This window comes from Onthophagus taurus, chromosome 1 (genome assembly GCF_036711975.1).
Source record: "Onthophagus taurus isolate NC chromosome 1, IU_Otau_3.0, whole genome shotgun sequence".
Lineage (NCBI taxonomy): Eukaryota > Metazoa > Arthropoda > Insecta > Coleoptera > Scarabaeidae > Onthophagus > Onthophagus taurus.
Window position 1 is genome coordinate 31,812,858 of NC_091966.1, and position 16,018 is coordinate 31,828,875.

Here is a 16,018-nt window from a genome sequence, read left to right on the forward strand (position 1 = left end):
TGAGTGGTGCCTTTTTATTGACAGTTATAAAAGAAGTTTAAAATGCGTCTTACTGCACAATGGAAATAAATTTGCATCAATTCCAATTGCCCATTCAACAAAACTCAAAGTTGAAAGAATATGAAAATATAAAATTAGTTTTATAAAAGATTAATTACTCGGAGCATCTGTGTGGATTTGAAAATGATTAATTTTTTATTTGGTCAACAAAGTGGATACACGAAATACTCTTGCTTCTTTTATATGTGGGTCAATAGAGCAAAGCAACTTCATTGAACAAGATGTTTGGCCTGTAAGAAATTCTTTAACTGTCGGTAAAGCCAATGTAATAAGGGAGCCGTTGGTGAGCAGAGACAAAATCATACTTCCACCATTACATATTAAGTTAGGAATGATAAAGCAATTTGTAAAAGCGTTGGACAAGGAAGGGGGTTGTTTAATTACATTTGTAGAAAATTTCCGAAGCTTAGAATGGAAAAGTTGAAATGTGGAATATTTGATGGTTCTCAAATACGGCAATTGATGAAAGACACAGATTTTATTAAAGTTTTGACTGTTCTGGAAAGTAAAGCTTGGAAAAGTTTAGTGTTGGTAGTCGAAAATTTCCTGGGTAACCATAAAGCACCAAATTATGAAGAAATTGTACAAAATATGCTGACAAACTTTCAGACTCTAGGAGCAAATATGAGTATCAAGTTACACTATCTCTGTAATCATCTGGATAAATTTCTGGATAATCTAGGAAATTATAGTGAGGAACAGCTAGAGCGGTTCCACCAGGATCTAAAAGTGATGGAGGAAAGGTATCAGGGTCGATGGAATTGTCACATAATGGCAGATTACTGATGGTCTTTAAAAAAAGATTGTCCCCTGAAAAATTATAAAAGAAAAGCTCATAAAAGGTGTTTTATAGAAATATAACATATGTTTTCGACATTTTCCTCATTTTCCCATATGTGTTATCTTGTTTCGTGCTTTCCGATTTTTGTAATGTAAAATGAAAATAAATATTAAAAAAAAAAACTAGAGCAAATCTTACAAAATCATTGATAGTTTCTTGAATTATGAGCATAAATATATCCAAAATCAATCTTATATCTAGGGCAACAAAACCACTGTAGACCGGTGTTATCAATCGTTATCGCTTTCTAATTTTTTGAGTTGTAACCAACAAAATCAACTGTAAACAGTAAAAATCGCTAATGTGGGTACGCAACTTTTTTCAAATCACTGGAACAAGAAATCTTCAACACGCACCTAGCATATTTTATGCGGCGCTCAAGTCTTATCCTGATCACAAAGTACAATTAAAAAGTATGATTAGTACACTTTTTCAAACTCTTTAACGTACTGCTGATGTTTTTAATCACAATTAGGAGTTATAGAAAATTGGTAATGAATAAAATACATAATTGAATAGAGTTTTCTATACTTATCGAAAGTAGGCAATGTTATATCCAGTTTTAACTTGGAAAATATAACAATATTAATATAACAAAACTTATAATCGAAGGAAAAGTCCAAGCACCTGGTCGGATAATAAGCGATGTCAGATAATTAAAAGCGGTTGAATACAATAATTACAATATAAATTCAAAACACCAATACACGTTGATATTAATTTCGAATAGCCGGCAGGCTGTGTTTATAGTTTTAGAGTAGAAAATATTAACATTAATCAATGTGGGCATATCTGGAGGGCAGGAGTCATGGAGTGGAAAGTGGTGCCGCCCCGGGTAGATGCACGATGCCGTGATTAAATGGCCTCAAATTGAAAACCAATACCCACCACATTCAATATAACTGATCCGCTACGGTCCAGTTGATTGATGCAAGCGGACTGCATGGAAGTGACACTAACAAACTAGAGCATAGTGCACTTGATGTACCCGTTCACCCACAAACTTTATAAATCAAAAAAAATCTGTAATATCTGTACACTTCTACTAAATAATTTAGCGTATAAAAATTTTTTTTGGTGAAAATTTTTGGATCATTATTTTTCTTAGTATAAGTACTAATGAAGTTTTCGACGTAAATTTTAGTATTACATCTTAAAATTAGGCTCCTTAATTCCCGAATGCGGGAACGGGCACGGGCAAATGAAGCGTCGCCACGCTGAAATCCAATTTACACGAAGCATTTTTTAGGATTACTTCCACCCTCGCCGGAATATTAATTTAGATAGGGGCACTCTGGGCGTTATCTATCCCTCTCTCTGTTCATTTTTTCTTACTACCGAACGTGCGGTGCTCGAAATTGACGACGGCGAATTATTTTCCTTTTTATGGTCGAAATCTTATTAGGTGGGTACGCTCTTCCGCCTTTCGACCTAATGAACACCGACTTTTCATAGAAATTCCAGCGGCTACTCCCCATTCACAAAGTCTTAACATTCAGAAATAAAAAAAAAATCAAAAAGGTTATGGTTAATTTAAAACAGTGACTATACAAAATGGGAAGAACCATATGTTAATGATAAATAATCTATCTGGTGATGATGTCATATAGAAATAAGGGTAAGGAGGGTCTTCTAACCCTTACTTGCAAATATTAATGGCGTAATGAAAAAGAGTAACGCCCCCGAGGAAATTAAATCATATCAAATTTATTTAGTACATGCAAATGGCGTTGATACCATCGGAAAACTCGGGGGTAGATTTTTATAACGGCTCTTCGCGAGTAAATGCTGATGACGGTCATATTTCTTTTGTAGCCCTCCCTATTAGTTCTCATTTTATGGTTTATCGATGAGAAAAGTCAAAGATTTACCATTAACCTAAGTGTTTAAGACGAATATTGGTATCATAAAAAGAGAAATATTGAATAAAAAGCAATCTCTACAGGGAAGTGCATAAAAAATTTATGGTTGCTTTCTTAAGTCTCCGTTAAAACCAATTTTAACTATTTAAGGTTCATAATGGACGCCTTAATCGGATCTCGCGGCGTCAGAGACCCGGGACAAATTTAAAATTTATTGAGAAACTTATTAAGGGTTGATCTCGCTAGTGGCGTGACGTCACTAAGAACCAAAAGAAAATTAGTTTCAGACGGGCATTAGTAGAACTTGATCTCTTTGATCTCTAATTTTATGCCATAACCATCAGATAAAATCTAACAAATTCGCTTAACGACTTTTCAACAATTTTTTTCCGTACAAACTTATTATTCCACTATAAGATAACCAAACCGTTTTTAGTAGCCAGATAAGCATAAATGTTGTACGGTTAATTTCCTTTATCGTTATTCGTTTTAGATAACTAAGCAAGACCGTACAGAACGTGTTAATTACCGGCTTAACATATCAATTAAATGGTACCGGTGGTAATTACCGCTTTCTGTAGATGAGAGCCGACGCAGCTGGTTCTGGAGCTTATCTTGCACGTATTAATAAAGCGGTGTCCTCTCGACGGGTTATCTCAGGAGAGATCGAACATTAACTATGTTTTGGGCGAATTTAGTCGCCTCCATCGATAATTACACGTTCTCCTCCCGACGTTTATGATGTTATAGCAAGTCGTTTAATCAGGTGGAAACCCGGGTGTCAACCTTTACGAGATAACCGTACCGTAACAAGCTTTTTCTCTTAACTTTTTGATTACCTAATATATTATTAAAGGCGCGTCGAAGGACGCTTCTCAGCGGTGTAAAGGAGTCATTAAATAACACTGTTTGGTCGTATTGTATATCTTGTTGTCGTCCTCGTGGAAGTATTTTCAGTTTAAATTCCTAAATTCCTGCCGCATTTACGTATATTTCCTTGTAAATTTGTTTCCCATTGAAAGGAATTACACAACAGCCGGGCGCCTTTAAAAACATTTGCAAACAAACGACCGAGTACGACTGTGGGTCACATTTAACTTTCACTACTTGTTCTAATTGGAATAAATGTGCAATCGATTCAGACAGAATTGTATTTACATACCATTCCAAGTTGCAACAGTGTTTAGATAATTTTATTTACCAACTATTTTCATTTATGTTTCTGAAAAAAAGAAGAATTTCATTATCGTGTTTTATAATTTATGTGGTAGCATTTTTTTGAATGGATTCGTGAACCATAAATAACACCACGTTACATTATCGTCGAAAGTGTGATTTGTGGATGTTGTGGAACAGCAAGTAGACGTCCAGGTGCATAAATTGCCTTGGTGCATGAAAGTGCCACAAACAGAAACAGCGTGAAGTGCACAACTGCACGAGATTCCCGGTGAGATACCACCACTAAATAATTGCGATAATATTTAGTATATCGCAACCGTTCTGTGTACTGAAACTAAGAGATTACAGCTTTCATTTTTATTACATCTTAGCAAAAAACAATATAAATCCAAATTAGTATCCATATACATGCAAAAGTTTTTATATTTGTATAGACTGATTAAGGAAATATAATAAACAGTAACAAAACATCAAGTTCTAATTAAACGTAATATTAATTGGATTAACAGATATTAAATTGAACAGAGGAGTCATCTATTAGTTGTGAAGAGTGTAATTTATCAAAACTCGTCCAAATTTCCATGATTTAGTGTTAGTGGCCATAATATATGGTGCAATATATGAGATGGGTAGAAAAAATTTAGAAGGGAATGATCTATTGACGTTGTGCATTTAGTACACAGACTTCTTATTATTTACTGCTGTGTTTAGATGATAGTCGTATTTCTTATGTTAGAAAGAACAATAAGTGTATCTGAGGATTTAATAATATCTGCATAAATTTATACCTCCTTTGCTATACATGCAAAGTGTATTTATCGAAGCTCCGATAAATAATCGAGCTATAACAATGACGTTATTCGTGTCATTACCCTTCAGATATTACAATCATTTACCATTCTCAAGATTTAGCACATCCTGAATAGACTACATTTATTCGAGTCTGCTTTTATCAGGAACCATATACTTTTCTCGCTTCTGACAACAATTTAATACAAATTCTCTTCACGTTCACAAAATTTTTAAAAAATGTGTAGGATTTGTCCTACATATTTTTTTATTCTAAGATTGTTGCGGTTTGCAAAGCATAGTAGTGTAAATACGAATCATCTCTTGGAAGAAATACAACCCATATTTGTAAAGATGCTGCAAAATATTCAGTAGCTGATTTCTTCAAGGAAACAGCTTTCTACCGACAAATCTATTATTTTAGATACAGTTACAGTTTAGACACAGTTACACTTTAGACAGTATATGTATATCGAACAAGAGGCATAAAACTGTACGAGCTAAGCATATTTGAGTTACTAAAAAAGTATTTATATTTGCTGGAAAAGAAAAGATTCAATGACTCACTTGAAGGACGAAAGTTCGATAGCAATGATGTCAACAATGCATAAACACCGAGTAGTAGAAACAAGAACAGGAAGAACAAGAATCACCACATTTAGTGGTGGTTATAGATATACTTATAAAGCCTAGTTGACTAGCTCCTTGTCGTGCAAAGAGGAAGAAGAAGAAGGTGGAAACAATAATTATAAAAGGAAAACAAACAACTAAACCACATGTGTTTTCGCTTACAATAAATTCATGCCCGGGATAGATAAATCAGACCAGTGAAAAGATAGTATTCAACCCCAATATAACTAGAAGATGGTACAGAAAAGTGTTCTTCTGTCTAATAGATTCAACCAAAATTGATTTCTTGGGTTCAGAGATGAAAATTCCACTTTATGTTAACAGTATCTTGCAATTCAAAACGTAATATTTTGATCTAGCAAAAGAAATTTGTATATGAGATATCAGATTTTTCCTGAAACTGCAAAATAATGAATGTGATAATTGATAATATTTCATAGTTATACAATAATAAATTTAAATGATACAATCGTAATAGCGAGTTTCCATGGGTTTGTAACGTATCTTAAATTCTTAAATTCAAGAATTGACGAATATTAACAAAGAAGCTTAGAAGACAAAACTTTTGAAGACTCAAGAAGACCCTCAAGAAGATATTCAATACAACTACATTAACAATTAAAAAAGAGATGAGTAGAAAATAAAATAAGTTTCCGACTTTGGCGCTTGCCAAGCTCGAAGGCAATGCTGTACTTCAAATATAGTTAGAACAAAAACCACGTATATCTACGTAAAGATGATTAATCATCTGCCGAAACGTTAAGATTGATATTGCCTTTCCTTCTTATTGGCGTTTCAATGAAACTTATGCAGCTTATAATGACTAGAACAACATAACATAATTTGTATACATTAGCATATACATTAGCGTTTGCAGCCGAGACTTCTTGTATACAATCGCATAAACGCAATACAAGTTCACAATATATTTTTTTATGTAATCTTATAAAAACTGAATTGAGAGATTGTGATCGACGTTGTTTTAGCAAAACAGATAATCTTTCTTGTAGCCAAGATAATACTGAACCGAGACAATTCAAAATGAATTGCATGGTAGTCAAAAAACTTGTTTGCATTAAAAACTGTAAATTATAAGGTTGGTGATGCAGACAATACAAATATTTGTAGTCGAGATAATACCATATCGTAACCGTTTAAAATAAATCGGCCGACATGTCTTCCTCTTCAAGTAATCGTTCTTCAAGATCTAAATATATGTGTTGCTCAGTCTTGATAATGTCAACCTTAATGAAAATATTAGTAGACCATTTTAATGTATGACTATCAAACCTCATTTACAATTTGAGCCGATGATAGATTCCTTTATGCGTTTTCAGTTTTCATATACTAATATGCTTAAATTATTCTCTTTTTATGCCCTCTATCATGAATGATATTCTGGCAAAATTTAAAATGAAATGTCAAGATCTATATTAATTTTTCTTTTTATTAGTCTTTTCTGTGCAGGATAGCCAACCAAACAGCAATGTTAGAAGTATTCAGAATGACAATGGAAGACCTATCTTTAAAAGACGTCGAACTGTTGATCGAGCAACGAACAAACACTACTCATAAAGCCTTCATTTACACTGGATAAACGCCCAACAAATATGCACCCTACCATCTTCCCATCCACCTCATCATCCTCGGAGAAGAATGAACCATTCTGACATTAATCCAGTTTTTGCACAAAACGTTGGATAAAACTCCTAGTGCCGAAGGATATGAAGAGAAACCCAACTCACTCGAAACAGGCACTGTAAAACATAAAACATACCTTGAATGTTACCAAACGGAGTTATATCGCATTCTCATTGCGATAATCACTTTTAGTAAATATTTTACGCACCAATCATTTGAGCTTTTCGTTGAACTAGCTTGACTCTAGAAATCAGTAAAGATCACGAACAAAGCGTTCGCCTTCGGCGCAAAATGACCCAGAATCGGTTTTATAGAACAAACCTGGTTTTGTGTGTATAAAAAGGTTTTGTAAAAATCATCTTAATATATACTGGCATCCTAAAATATATGACCAAAACTTTGAATAAAAATTTGTAGTACTTTTGATTAATTTATTTATCACGAATTTTTAAACTTTCCAATAAGCTCAAAATGTTACATATTAATTAGTTGCACTTAAATCAGTTTTCTGGGAAAGTTGATTCTTTGCACCTAGAATCTTAAAATAGTACATTTCAGAAACGTAAATTTGAGATATAAATCGTTAATTAATTCCTATAAATACTACAAGTTAATTAGTTGCAATAAAATAAGTTTTCTGGAATATTTGATTATTAGCATTTGATCATTGATGATTTATAAATGATGTCATTTTTGAGAGTCAATGAGAAAATCAATACACCCAACATCTTATTCGCACCTAGATAACAATCAAGAGAAAAAGATGTTTTTCCAACTACTGATTATTGCTAAACTACATCCTTCACGATGGTCTCCACTTGATAAAGTGTAGTAGTAAGAAATGTTGGGATTATGTTAGGCAATGTCTTTCGTGGCGCAAGAATCATCTCCAAAGTGGCCCCGCATTACTTGTATTAACTTTTACTGTTTTTTATTTTAATTTATTTTAAATTAAAACATTAGAATTTTAATCAAAATTATTAGGAGAAAATGAGCTTTTGTGCGATTTTTATATGAATCTCAACAATGAAATTTCTACAGCCGTATGTTTGCTATTTCTGCTCTATTTTAACTATAAAAAACTAACTAAAAAAAAGATAACGTTTTTGCAAAACTGTATTTTGTAAAAAAAGCAAATTGCAGACTTTTTTGTAAATGTAACACATTTCCTTCTAGGTAATATTAAATAAAAAATTTTGCGAAGTCTGTTTTTTAACTTAGCACAATACTTAAATCCATGATATTTGATACGCGTTAGTAATGGGTTTGAATTCCTGCAGGAGCGTGTTTAAAGGGGAGTTTTTTTTTTGATTTGCCAGGAGTAATAAGAGCTTAGTTGAGATAATAGAGCGCATTTAAAAAGGAAGACTGTACCCGTGGCACGGTCAACGTATTATGAATGCGGGATTCATTAGTGAACGGGGTCGTCCCGATATCTAATCCCTTCGCAATTACAAGCTCCGGGCTTTAACTATTGTGCTTTGTATTAAGTTACCAAGCCCATTGTTTGAGTGGATAGCAAAAATCACTCCCTCGTATGTTAAATTTGTATCAATGGATAACGATGATGGCAAAAAGATTTTTGATTTATCTATAGTAATAGCGTGACGTGCTCGAAATGGATTTTAAGACGGCATTTGTAGAGCAATAAATTTCATTAGCTCATTTGTCGAAGAAAGGCACACGTCAACTCTAAATAGAGGAAATCGTGTGAATTTATTGGCCCTACGTTATACTGAGGTCCACGTTTGCCGTTTCACAATACATTAGTTGTAATCGCCGAGAGTCGTAAAGTTGAGAGCGGTCGTGATTTTTAAGTCGGATTTAATTATAGCCCGAACGTGATAGGCGTACCAATATCGAATAGAGTTGATTAATTGTTTTAACCTTCTGTACGTCTGTACGAACGGTGAAGAACGGTACGTGCCGATAAAGGCAATGCCAAGGCTCTTACACACCACGGCACACAAAAATAGAATTTATTCGCTTTTACGTTGTCTTTTCTAAAAGTTGTTCAGTTCTTTCTTGCGTAACTAAAATGGTTTTGTTTGGATTTCAGTACGTGATTGTTATGGGCGATATATTCTTATACTGTACAGGATTACCATAATCAAGATTTACTGGCGAAGTTTCGCTACAACAGTAATTCTAATATACAGATATTGATTTCTTTTTTTGACTGCGAACAAAAATTTATTTTACGAGTCATATTTTATAGTGTATACAGAGCTTATTGAAAGGTACCTTTCAAAGCACCTGCAGCACATGGCGCCGCACCGATTCTAGTCAGGTAACACAACGATGCGTGGGCGTCCAAAGACTCACCATTATCATACACGGAACCGTCGCCAGTTTATAATTTACAATTCGATTTTCAAACGGCCTATAGTCATAAATATCCGCGTGTACTAAATTATATCATGATCCACCCGCTGAGAGGTCCTGCGGCATCTCATTACGCAATAGCAATATTACAAGGGCATAAATCCTACGCGTAAACATCGTCTCATCGCAAACGTGAGGATGGGAAAGGAAAAAAAATACCGTAACCTTAAAGTTCTATACATTCGGCGTCGATTCGGTGATTTTTTCCACACTTCCACGGGATTCCTCGCGGCTCTTACATCCCCGGGGAAATCTCCATGTATTAGAAAGGATTCCGAGGCTGGATGGGCCATTGCCGCCCGGATGCCGTGTTGAAAGCGAAGGATTTAGACGTCAGCGTTAAGACTGTGGGGATGGAGGCCGGTTAAGTCATTTCTGGTTTCTGCCTTGTCAGGTATTGCTAATACACCGAGACTTTGTGACAGGTAATCCTCGTAAAATCGGTTCAACTAGGTATATAACCTTAATTCTGGTTATCTTTGTGAAGATATTTACTTTCTTTACATAAAGCTTTATAATTTTAGATAAAGAATACGTGTTGGTGGGGAATAAAATTCTTGGATTAACTGTTGTTTTATCGATTGTTGAGATCAAAAAATACTTCTACAATAAAGAGAAAAGTATGAGGAATGGTTACACTCGTCTGCATAACGATGATAAAATTCAAATAACCTACTATATCATAGGTAATTAACGCGATAGCTGCGTGACGTGCTCGCTTGGAGGTCCACATATACTGTATAGGAAAATAATACGGTAGTATTTCTTTTTTAATCAAAACGCATTGCAATTATACATGCCATCCGGCCATAAAGCAAAGCGACGCGGCAAATATAAATTTTTACAACACAACCACATAGTTTTTATATGCGTTTTTCGTCGTCTGCATGTCTAATTTCGGGCGTGATAATTAAAATTTCAACAGTAGTGGGGTTTCGCTCTTGGAAAACTGATTATTTATTCAGCACAATGGAGCGCCGTAAAACGGTCGCCCGTAATTATTTTTGCCTGTATGTTATACGACGGTCATCATTCAGGGGTTAATAATTTAACCTTGTGGCGAACGGAGTCGTAACGGCTACGATGGCGCCATTCTCGAATATAAAGGAAGAAATGTAGACGGGGCAGTAAACAATAACTTTTTTAATCCGAATCGTCAATTATTTAAGTATAGGATACAAAATGATGGATACCTATCGTAAATATACGCAACAAATTTGTACCCAATTAGCAGATATTCTCTAATCGAAAAAAGAGGAAGAAGTCAATTCGAATGGTATAACGAGCTGGTTGAAAGAAACCGATCGGACTTGCAAATTGGGCTCGTTACCACTTTTGACCACATATTTAAATAGGACCGTCTGACACTTAATTATCATAATTCCCTTCAACGTCTGCTTTGCCGCATCGTAATCTATCGTATCGATCATGCCTGATAAGCCGGGCGTATTGAATATTGATTTATTCAAATCCGCCACTTTCGATCCGTGTACGAGTATACTAATTAGAGTCAGTTCTTCATCGAGGCGTGAAAAACCCGCTCGTAAAGGTGCGTTTAACTAAATCTAACAGAATCAAAATAACGTTGGACCGGTTTTGATTCCTGCTTTTATTTAGATACGTCACTAAGATAGGCGGCAGGAACCCTTTTTATCGACACCTATAATCCGATGTTTTACTCGAATGTAGTTATGTCGCGTGGTGTTGCCCATTACTCTTTACTGCCCATAAAGAATAAGAGGGGCTTAGCCATTCACGGCGATATCTTGAAATATCTCAAAAGTAACCTAATCATGGCTATAAAGAAAAATGTTTTCTAAACAAGAAGAACGTTTCAAATACACAAAATTGATATTGATTCAGACGTCGAACAATGTCCACATAAACCTCTATTACTTCATGGTACTTTAATATTAAACGCGTTCCGGACGAAGTTTACGTGGCTGAAAGCCAACAAACGGCCACTCTCACCCAACGCCATTCCAAATAGATTTGCATCCGCAATTAACGTTCATTGAAATTTTACACGGAATCGATTTTAGCCGTAATTATTTTATCGCGTCGTATTGTTTGTCAATTAAGCTCAATTATGGAGCGAAGATCGATCGGGGGTTGTACATAATGCTCGGACAAAACTCGCATGTGGTAATTAATTGAAAGGGTTGTATCATAATGTAATATGTTCAACGTGTAAAATGCCGTGCCTTTTTCTACCTTTTTTTATAACATTCTCCCTATTTATGTACCGTTTAAATATAAAATGCAAACATGCAAAGTAACCTGGTCATAAAATCCGACCGTAAGCGTCCATTAAAAAATCGAACGATAAAACAATAGGACCTAATGGAATTCGTAATACCATAAACAATGGCCCATTCGGTCAACGAATATTGCCCCGATCCATTATAAATAATAATCGCCGGGGGCGGCCCGGGTGACGTCCAACGGTCGATTAAATTCTGTATTGTTGTGCGGATGGTCATCAAACGGGCAACAGGGCGATCGATGACCATCGGTCCACGTGGTAGATGTACGTTTAACCCTCACTCCTACATTATTAGATTGCAAGAGAAATGGTCTTAATGGGCGCAAGGCATCTTGTTTCTACCTTTGGATGAGCGCAGCTATATTAAACTCGATCCATCAGGGACTTAATCGCTTTCGCACTTTCCCTTAGGACTCACTTCGCACATCCCCAACAGCTTCTGGAATGCAACCGGGGGGAATTCTAGTGACAGAAGACAATCCGAGGGAATATCTGTGTTTTCTACGAAAAGGAATTGGATTTTCTATTTGTGTAGAAATAAATGCGGTGGTTTTAACACCAGCAACATATTATGACCGACATTTATTATTTTCTTGACTTAAGTATTGATTTCCAGATGGATTAATGATAGAACCAAAAGCTTTAGGGAAGCGCTAAACGTTCAAGGGAAACCCTATCCTAAATGGGAAAGGCAGTAATCTATCAAAAGGGTTGAAGTGTTAGATGGATTTTTTGTGTCGCCGTTAGAATTGGTGAAAAATCAATAAAAACTGTCTTCACCACGTTTTAATTTATCCCGAAAATTCGATTTTGTTAAAAAAAAACTTTAATTAACTTGTTTATCCATTGATACTACTGTTGGAAATTGTAATAGGGAGTTGGCATTCGGTAATCTCGCTGGACCGATATTAATTTCCGCCAATTAATTAGTAAAACAATTTGAGCTTGCACGAACAGTGAGCCCGATTATACTTCTGTGGGGCGAATTTATCGGGATTATTGCGTTTCGTCCGCCAACGGAACGCACCTGAGCCACGATTTATGTAAGTGCACTCTCGTTATTGATTGCGGACGTCGTTAGCGTACTCTTATTTGCGGCGACGGACGGGCCAAAGGGGGGGAAACAGAATGGGGATCTCGGCCCTCGACAGACACAAGAGGCGGCCCTATGTATTTTATTGCGGGGGCGGCGGAAGTCGAAGTATCGCCCCTCGTATCGGTGCCCCACCGGACGTATTAAATATGAAAGAATTCCACTTGGAAAACACTTTCGGCCTTTCAATGATTAAAGTCGAGTGCATCGCGACGGGCGACGTAAATTCGATTCTGAACCGAGTGAAAATAACGTATATGAAGAAACTTTGTAAAATTCCGGAAGTCGTTTGCTTTTAGTAACTTTTTAGCATGATTTACAGGCGTCATTTGCTCGAGTGCAATTGGCAGCTGACCATAAAAATAAATTGCCGCGGTCGACGACGCGTCATGATGGCTAAGGAACCTATTGATATTTGTGGCGTCAGGAAGAATAATTAAACATGATTTATAGGGTAATAGTAGGGGCGCGGTCTCACCAACAACCGACGGCAAGTTTGCTTGACTGGTGTCTGGACCACACTGCAAACCATCCGCTAATTGGCGCGAAGTGCCCGACGAGCTCAAGATATAATTGTCGGGTTATTAGACGTTTTTGCCCCAGAAAAACGTCTGTCCATGGTTGGCATCTGATGGGAAGTTAATAAAGTGTTGCCAAAGCATCTGAAAATGATAGAGTTCCATTCTTGGGTACGTGTGAAGATTCTCTTTAATCAATGTCAGCCAGATGTTCCGATTTTAATTATATACTTGATGTTCTTTCTTATACTTGTAATATATTCTCTTATGTATTTAGTAAAACCTCAATATATTTTTAACAAAATATATAAAAAGACAAAATATTTTTAAGTCATACTATTATGTATTTAATAAATCTATATTTTTAATAAGCGTTTTATTGTTTTTAGATTTACAATTTTCCCTTTGCTAATATAATACAATATAATATATATATATACCTCCCCACACCTTCGCCCCCATCACCTCCCTCATCCATCTTTTTAATAAATCTATATATTTAAATATAAATGTTAGGGCTCGTAAATAGAGGTAAATAGAAGGTGCTCTATTCCATGTTCATAAATAAAGGGTATTTCCCGAGTTGTTTATACGATGTATAAATCAACGACGATAGTTCTAGTTTTAATTGTTATTCAGCACTAGATTGTTGTATATTGTTCTTGAAATAAAAGTAGAACTAACATTAGACCTAGAACTAGAAACAATCGTGCGTCTCTTAAGACAGCTAAACCCGAATGTTTCTAGTTCTTGGTCTAATGTTAGTTCTAGTTTTAATTGTTATTCACCGCTGACGTCACGAACGGGCCTTCGAACTGTGCACCTGTTTCCGGAATGTAACAGTCCTCTTAGATTCTACCGTCCTTGGTATAAATATAAAGCAACGGTGTAAATAGCTGACCGAATTTGAATGCATTAAAATTATTCATATAACGGACTTTTGGCTACAACGACCACTCCCTATTAAACCTTGCATTTTACATACAAGATGTCTCGTCTTCCTTCCATTTATTATATAGAAGATGTTCTTCTATAGAAACTATCTAACACTTTTCCGGCTGTATGTCATAACCTTCCATAAAGAAAGCCTATCCAGGTCTAATTGAAGCAATAAACAGCCGAGTTCACTACCAATAGTGGTAAATAATTTGAGATCATCTGCGTAAAGAAGTGCACCTGTAGTGAAACACGGCAGACAAATCGTTCACAAAGACATTAAATACTAGAGGGCCCAGAATGGAACACTGAGGTACGCCACTAATTACGTTTATATACCTAGATTTAACACCACACAGTTCAACGTACTGTCTATGATCAGACACATAAGACGTAAGGAGATGTATAAGAGAGCAATCGCAACCAAATCTCTGTAGTTTTGACCGTCCAGTGCGGCAAATACATATTGAGCAAAACTTAGTAGATTAGTGGTAGTATATTTACCTCTGTGTAAACCATGCTGACATTCCGGCATTCGTGCCTTAATGTAGAATTCAATTTTGGATGCTACAATTTGTTCAAATAACTTTGCAAAGTTATTGATGGCAGTTATCTCCCTTCTTGTAAAACGGGCAAATCCTGCTCAATTTCCATATCTTTGGAAATTCTGAGTTTTTGATCATTAGGTCCTTAACTAAAAATGCAGGAATCCCATCTGGGCCCGTTGTAGCCTTTACCTTGAATTTTTTGAAAGATTCAACCTGCAAAGGAAGCACATTTCTATTTTATAAAACAATTAATAAATATGGTAATGTGATGACTTGTGCTTATTGGACAATTATTATTACAAACTGTGAACTAGATATTAATATATATTATTCTTTGAGTTTCATATAAAACACTAAATAATTTATAAATAAAGAGGGTTTACTACATTATGAGTTACAACCAGAGTAAAGAAGAGAAAGAGTAATTATCTCGCAAGCTGGAAATAGTGGTGGTGTATCAGCGTCAAATGGACATTACACATTGCAAGAATTAGCGATCATCATAGGGATTGTTTTGGCAATCGTTTTCGTAGCATACATTATACAAAAGCGATGTAAGAAAAGTATGGAGAAGAAAATCCGTGTTGAAGTAGCAAGAAGCCAGGAGGTACTTAATCTTAGAACAGAAAACTAAGGTAGGTAAAGTATTATAATGTGTTATGGAAGATTTTGAAGCGTTGTTAGTAATAGTTTCTACTTTTAAATCGAATAGAATTCAGGATAATAAAAAAGACGTAGTGAGTTAGATAGAGTACGTAGACATTTAGATAAAGTAGATGAGTTTTGGAATCAATTAGCAGAGTTAAACATTATAGCTAGTAAAGATAGTTCAAATGTAAAAGTCTGTCGCAACTGACTTCGGAGATACCAAAGGTGACAGGATTAGTATCATAATCAGTTTGTTCGTTACCAGTAGGTTCAATTGATTTTGAGTTGTACGTACCTCGTATGCCTTTTCTAATATCAATGTGTAAAAGTCACTGTTTTTGACCTTTGTATTGTCCAAAATAGAATATGGCTCTGTGATTTGGTAAATTCCAATATACCGGGTGTCCCTCAAAAGTGGCTCACCCCCATATTTTTTTTATTATTAGTGATGTAAGAAAACCATTTGGAATGCATAGTTAGGTCGCTAAAACGGTTTATTACGACATGAAATCATTCTTTTTGTACTTCCGGTTATACCGGATGTGAGTACTAATTTCGCTATTTTTTTAAATCTATAAATTTTTTTTCTTCAGTTGGGTAGACAGTATAATTTCACATAACT